The 5,790-nt window shown below is 41.7% G+C and overlaps 1 pseudogene; it reads left to right on the forward strand.

Annotated features, from left to right (window-relative positions):
- Positions 1-3,947: 3,947 nt before the first annotated feature.
- LOC101595394 lies at positions 3,948-5,346 on the forward strand (annotated as a pseudogene).
- The last annotated feature ends 444 nt before the right edge of the window (positions 5,347-5,790 follow it).

Raw genomic sequence — 5,790 nt, forward strand, 5'->3', positions numbered from 1 at the left:
TGGACCATTGTGTGGAAATACTACCATATTTTTATTCCTACACCTACAGAAAGGTATGGAATTTCTCGCAGTTTTGAACAATTATTAATGTATTCTCATACAAGTTTGTCCATGACCATAAATCTTCTACAAGTTGGGTAAATAGCAAAAATTACATGGTAGAATTATATGGTAACATTGTGCTTAGCTTTATAAAAAGTTGCCAAACTCCACTTGCCTATCAGGCCTAAGGACCCAGGTTCAATTCCCCAGTACCCACATAAGCCAGATGCACAAAGTTGGCACACATGTCTAGAGTTTATTTGCAGTGGCTAGAGGCCCTGGCATGCCCAATCATTCTCAATCTCTCTCCCTCTCTCCTCTCTCTCTCTCTCTCTCTCTCTCTCTCTCTCTCTCTCTCTCTCTCTCTCTCACACACACACACACACACACACACATAAATAAAATATTTTGAAAAAAAGTTGCCAAACTCTTAACCAAAATGGCTGTGTCATTTTGCCTAGCCAATATAATGAGTAAGGATTTTCTTTTGCTCCACATCTTTGCAGACATTTGGAGTTTTGCTCACTCTTTTGGACTTTATCCTTCCAGTGTAATCCCAAAGAATGATCTTAATTTTATTCCTGCTACCCATGCTGTGTATTTACTCTCTTTTCTTCTTGGTTGTCCTGAAGAGAATTTTATCAACTTTACTAGATTTTTCAAAAGTCTGCTTTGTGTTTTACTGATTTTTCTCTACTGATTTTCTGCTTTTGACTTTACTGATTTTTACTGAAATTTTTATTTGATCTGTTATTCTGATTATTTTACATTCAAATAAATACTCTTCATTCTCTAGTTGCCTGATAGACACATACATTACTGATTTTATGTCTTTTTTATATGTTATTCAATGCTATAAATGTCCCTAAGTGGACTGGTCTCAATGTATTCCTCAAATTTGGTTCAGTTTTTCTTTTTTATTTAGTGCAAAAGATTTAATATGCTGAGACTTCTTCAACGTGCATGCTATTTACAATTACATCATCTAATCTCCTAATGTTCAAATATTTTCCAACTTTTGTTATGGATTTCTATTGTAATTCTACTGTGGTCTATAAGCCAACTTTTTTATCATTTGTATTGTTCTAAATTTGTAAAAGGATGGTTTATGACCCAGAATGTTGTCTGCATTGCTGACTGTTCCAAGTTGAATGTTCCAAGTTTGAGAAAAAAAAGAATTTTTTGTTACTGAGTGGCATTCTATAATTGTCAATTAGATTCAGTTGCTTAATGCTGTTATTCAGTTAGACGATATCCTTATTGATTTTCTTGTTTGCTGGTTCTTGGATAGAGAAAAAGTGTCTCCAACTATATAGTAGATTTGTCTGTGTGTATGTGTGTGTGTGTGTGTTTTGCTTTTTTATTTGTCTTGTTTTGTTTTTGAGGTAGGGTCTCACTCTTGCTCAGGCTGGCCTGGAATTCACTATATAGTCTTAGTGTGGCCTCAAACTCATGGTGATCCTCCTACCTCTGCCTCCTGAGTGCTGGGATTAAAGGTGTGTGCCACCACGCCCAGGTTGATTTGTCTGTTTTTCTCTGCAGTTCTATCAATGTTTGCTTCATTTATTTTGCCACTCTGGGTCCCTGTTAATGTGACAGCAAGGTATGGGAAGGAAGGGGAAGTGTTCAATAATGTTATGACTAAACCTCATGTTTTGAGTAGCTCTGGCTCTCAGACAAGGTCAGACAAGGCACTACCAAAGTCCATTTCCCTGGGTGGGACTCCACACAACACTGACCGTATTTCAACATGGTTATACTTCTGCCACAGACATGAAATGACTTTTCTTCCATCTTCACCATGAGAACCTGCAAGTGGCTAGATTAAAAAGTGTGGGTCCCCAGAAATTTCCTGTGCTTTTGTCCACTCTTAGTCTCCATTAGTTTATCAGGGTTACCAGTTTGGGGTCTTGATCAGTTTATGGCTTCCACAGCTCTGGGTCAGGTGAACTCATCTTGACTGTGATTTTCCATCCTCATGGCGCCTCTGTTTCACTCTGACAGTTTTCCTGTGATGTCACTTCTCTGGCGAGTCTAAGGAGAGTCTGGTTTTCCATTGTTTACTGAACACTTTCCTTCTTTTTTTAAAAAAAAATATATTTTATTTATTTATTTATTTATTTATTTGAGAGACAAAAAGAAGTAGAGAGAGAGAGAATGGGTATGCCAGGGCCTCCAGCCAATGCAAACAAGCGCCAGACCCATGTGCCTCCTTGTGCATCTGGCTTACGTCGGTCCTGGAGAATAGATCCAGGATCCTTTGGTTTTGCAGGCAAATGCCTTAACTGCTAAGCCATGAGGTTTTAGAGGTCAGTGAAGAAAGGTCCTGTCTCAATATACTTTAAAGTTAGCCCCTTTCAGCATCACTCACTTGTGACTCAGTCATGTCAGGAAGATTACATTACATTTTCTGTGGATATTTTCTGCAGAGATACAAAGGATGAAGAAACCCAACACTTATACTCTCACAGTGAGGAAGAGCTAATGAAAATGATATTTTTTAGGACAAAGTGTTTAAGATGAAAATATGAGGTCATTTGGGCAGGTGAACAAGAGCCTTCCCATAGGCAAGTATGTCACAAAAAGACAGATTCATGAAATTGAAAGATATTTTCACACGTAAACCTTTGATTTAGCATTTGCTCTAACTTGTATAGTGGACTTGCAGGACCTGAAAGAGAATAGTATGGTTCTAGAGGCAATAATATTGAACACTGATGGTTAAAAAGGCAACTGTAAGAGATGAGGAGGTGGCTCAAAGAAACATAATCACATCATCTCGTAAGTCAGTCCAAAGAGCAATATACTCTAAATATAGTGTCATGGAAATATTATTCACTAGACAATGATATATTGTATTGTTCTGGTTCATGGGGAAGAGAGTAAGTATGCTTGTATATTGTATAGCATGTTCACCTAGGTTGATTTATTGTTTCAGTCAGCATTTGACACAAAGATCACAGGAGAATGGATTCTTATCTATTTAGTTAGTTTATAAATATACCATCAAATAAGCTGGCCAAAAATATAGAGAGATCTGTACTGATGATGAAAACTCTGTTATACAAAAACCTCAGAAAAAATAGAGAAAACGTTGCCAAAGTATGTTCAAAGATGTACTGCATTTCATATACAAGCACTTGCGATTGATAAAATGCAACTTCACTTGATATAGTAATAAAAAATGACAGACTGTCAAGGTGATCAGGTGCAGTCTATGTTTTCCAAATGGTCAGGTTTTCAGACTTTTCTAAGTGCTAGGGAATGAGATTCCATAGCATTGTCTCATAAAGTCCTCTCCTTTACTGACCATTCTTGACCACAACGAAAGGGCTCCATCCTTTACATATGCATAGCAAGCTAGCCAGGGTCCTAGTTTTTGGTAGAGGAATGGATGTAAGTGCTTAAGTATTTTCCTGGGTTTGGGAGGAGGGAAACAGGATCTGGACCCCTGTCGAGGAAGGGAAACTTCTCCCAGCTAGGGTCATCATGGTAACTGTGTGCAGCAGGTCTCAACTGTCCCACGCACATGAGGAGGGACAGAAGTCACAGACAAGGAGAGGAAATGTCATGTTAGCTACTCTACTTGGCTTATCTTTTAAGAGGCAGACATTGATTTTAGTCAAAAACCTCTCAGTCTATTTGTGCATGCATACAGTGGCTTCAAGTCAATTTCAGGTTTGAAATTCGCTGTCTTATATGCCAAGACCAAGCTGTAAAGCACTCCATTCACAGACCCTTCCAGTCCATTCACGGACCCTTCCACACCATGTACACAACCATAATGTTTTGTCTTAATTTTACGGTGATAGGAGGAGACTTCAGGAGTTTTTTTATGATCTAAGAACAAATCAAAATAGAGAAGCATTTCCTTTGATTTCTTTTAAAAAAGCACTGCTCTTTCTCTGCGGAATCACCATGGCGGCTGGGACCCTGTACACTTATCCTGAAAACTGGAGGGCCTTCAAGGCCCTGATCGCTGCTCAGTACAGGGGGCTCAGATCCACGTGCTCTCCGCCCCACCCCACTTCCACTTTGGCCAAACCAACCGCACCCCTGAATTTCTTCGCAAATTTCCTTCCAGCAAGTTTCCAGCATTTGAGGGTGATAATGGATTCTGTGTGTTTGAGAGCAATGCCATCGCCTATTATGTGAGCAATGAGGAGCTGTGGGGAAGTACTCCAGAAGCAGCAGCTCGGGTGGTGCAGTGGGTGAGCTTTGCTGACAGTGACATAGTTCCTCCAGCCAGCCAGCATCTGGGTGTTCCCCACCTTGGGCATCATGCACCATAACAAACAGGCCACTGAAAATGCAAAGGAGGAGGTGAGGCGAATCCTGGGGCTGCTGGATGCTCACTTGGAGACGAGGGCTTTTCTGGTGGGCGAACGAGTGACATTGGCTGACATCACAGTTGTCTGCCCCCTATTGTGGCTCTACAAACAGGTCTTGGAGCCTTCTTTCCGCCAGGCCTTTCCCAATACCAATCGCTGGTTCCTCACCAACCCCAGTTCAGGGCTGTCTTAGGGGAAGTGAAACTGTGTGAGAAGATGGCCCAGTTTGATGCTAAGAAGTTTGCAGAGAGTCAGCCTAAAAAGGATGCTCCAGGGAAAGAAAAAGTTTCACGGGAAGAGAAGCAGAAGCCCCAGGCCGAGCAGAAAGAGGAGAAAAAAGCAGCATCCCCAGCTCCTGAGGAGGAGCTGGACGAGTGTGAGCAGGCACTGGCTGTGGAGCCCAATGCCAAGGACCCCTTTGCTCACTTGCCTAAGAGTACCTTTGTGTTGGATGAATTTAAGCGTAAATACTCCAATGAGGACACCCTCTCCGTGGCACTGCCATTTTGGGGGAGCACTTTGATAAGGATGGCTGGTCCCTGTGTTATGCTGAGTACCACTTCCCTGAAGAGCTCACCCAGACCTTCATGAGTTGCAACCTCATCACGGGAATGTTCCAGCGATTAGACAAACTGAGGAAGAATGCCTTTGCCAGTGTTGTCCTCTTTGGAACAAGCAACAGCAGCTCCATTTCTGGAATCTTGGTGTTCCGAGGCCAGGAGCTCGCCCTTCCGCTGAGTCCAGATTGGCAGGTGGATTATGAGTCACACACGTGGCGGAAGCTGGATCCTGGCAACGAGGAGACCCAGACCCTGGTTCGAGAGTACTTTACCTGGGAAGGGGCCTTCCAACACGTGGGCAAAGCCTTCAATCAAGGCAAGATCTTCAAGTGAACATCTCTTGTCATCGTCTAGCTGCCTGGACCTGCCCATCAGGGAGGTGGGAGTCATTAAAGGAAACTGAACATTAAAAATAAAAGCACTGCTATATAAATATTTCTCATATATGCATAATTAAATTCAACTGAATTTTGTTGTCTAAACCTCATGTGGCACTTGCCTCAACATTAAAATATCTATGAAACATATACACACTTCAGTTCCAGGAAACACTGCTATGCAAAGACAATATTCTATGGATATTTTCATAGAGACATGGAATGAGGTTCACATCCCTATCAAAAAGCCAGATATTCTAAACATCTTCAAACATCAGTGCAGAAGCTCTTTCATTTCCCCTCAGATCCTGTCTATCTCCACACTTTCCCACTCTGTATGAGCCTTGGCAGGCTGGTCTGCATTGACTGTTTCCTGAACACGTGAGCCTCATGACCAATGGCATGTTCTAGTAGAAAGACACAACATACCTAGACTCTTGGGTTCCTTGAACTCTGCCCTTTGTGGTTACTCTGTGTTGC

Source organism: Jaculus jaculus, chromosome 14 (genome assembly GCF_020740685.1).
Source record: "Jaculus jaculus isolate mJacJac1 chromosome 14, mJacJac1.mat.Y.cur, whole genome shotgun sequence".
NCBI classification, from domain to species: Eukaryota; Metazoa; Chordata; class Mammalia; order Rodentia; family Dipodidae; genus Jaculus; species Jaculus jaculus.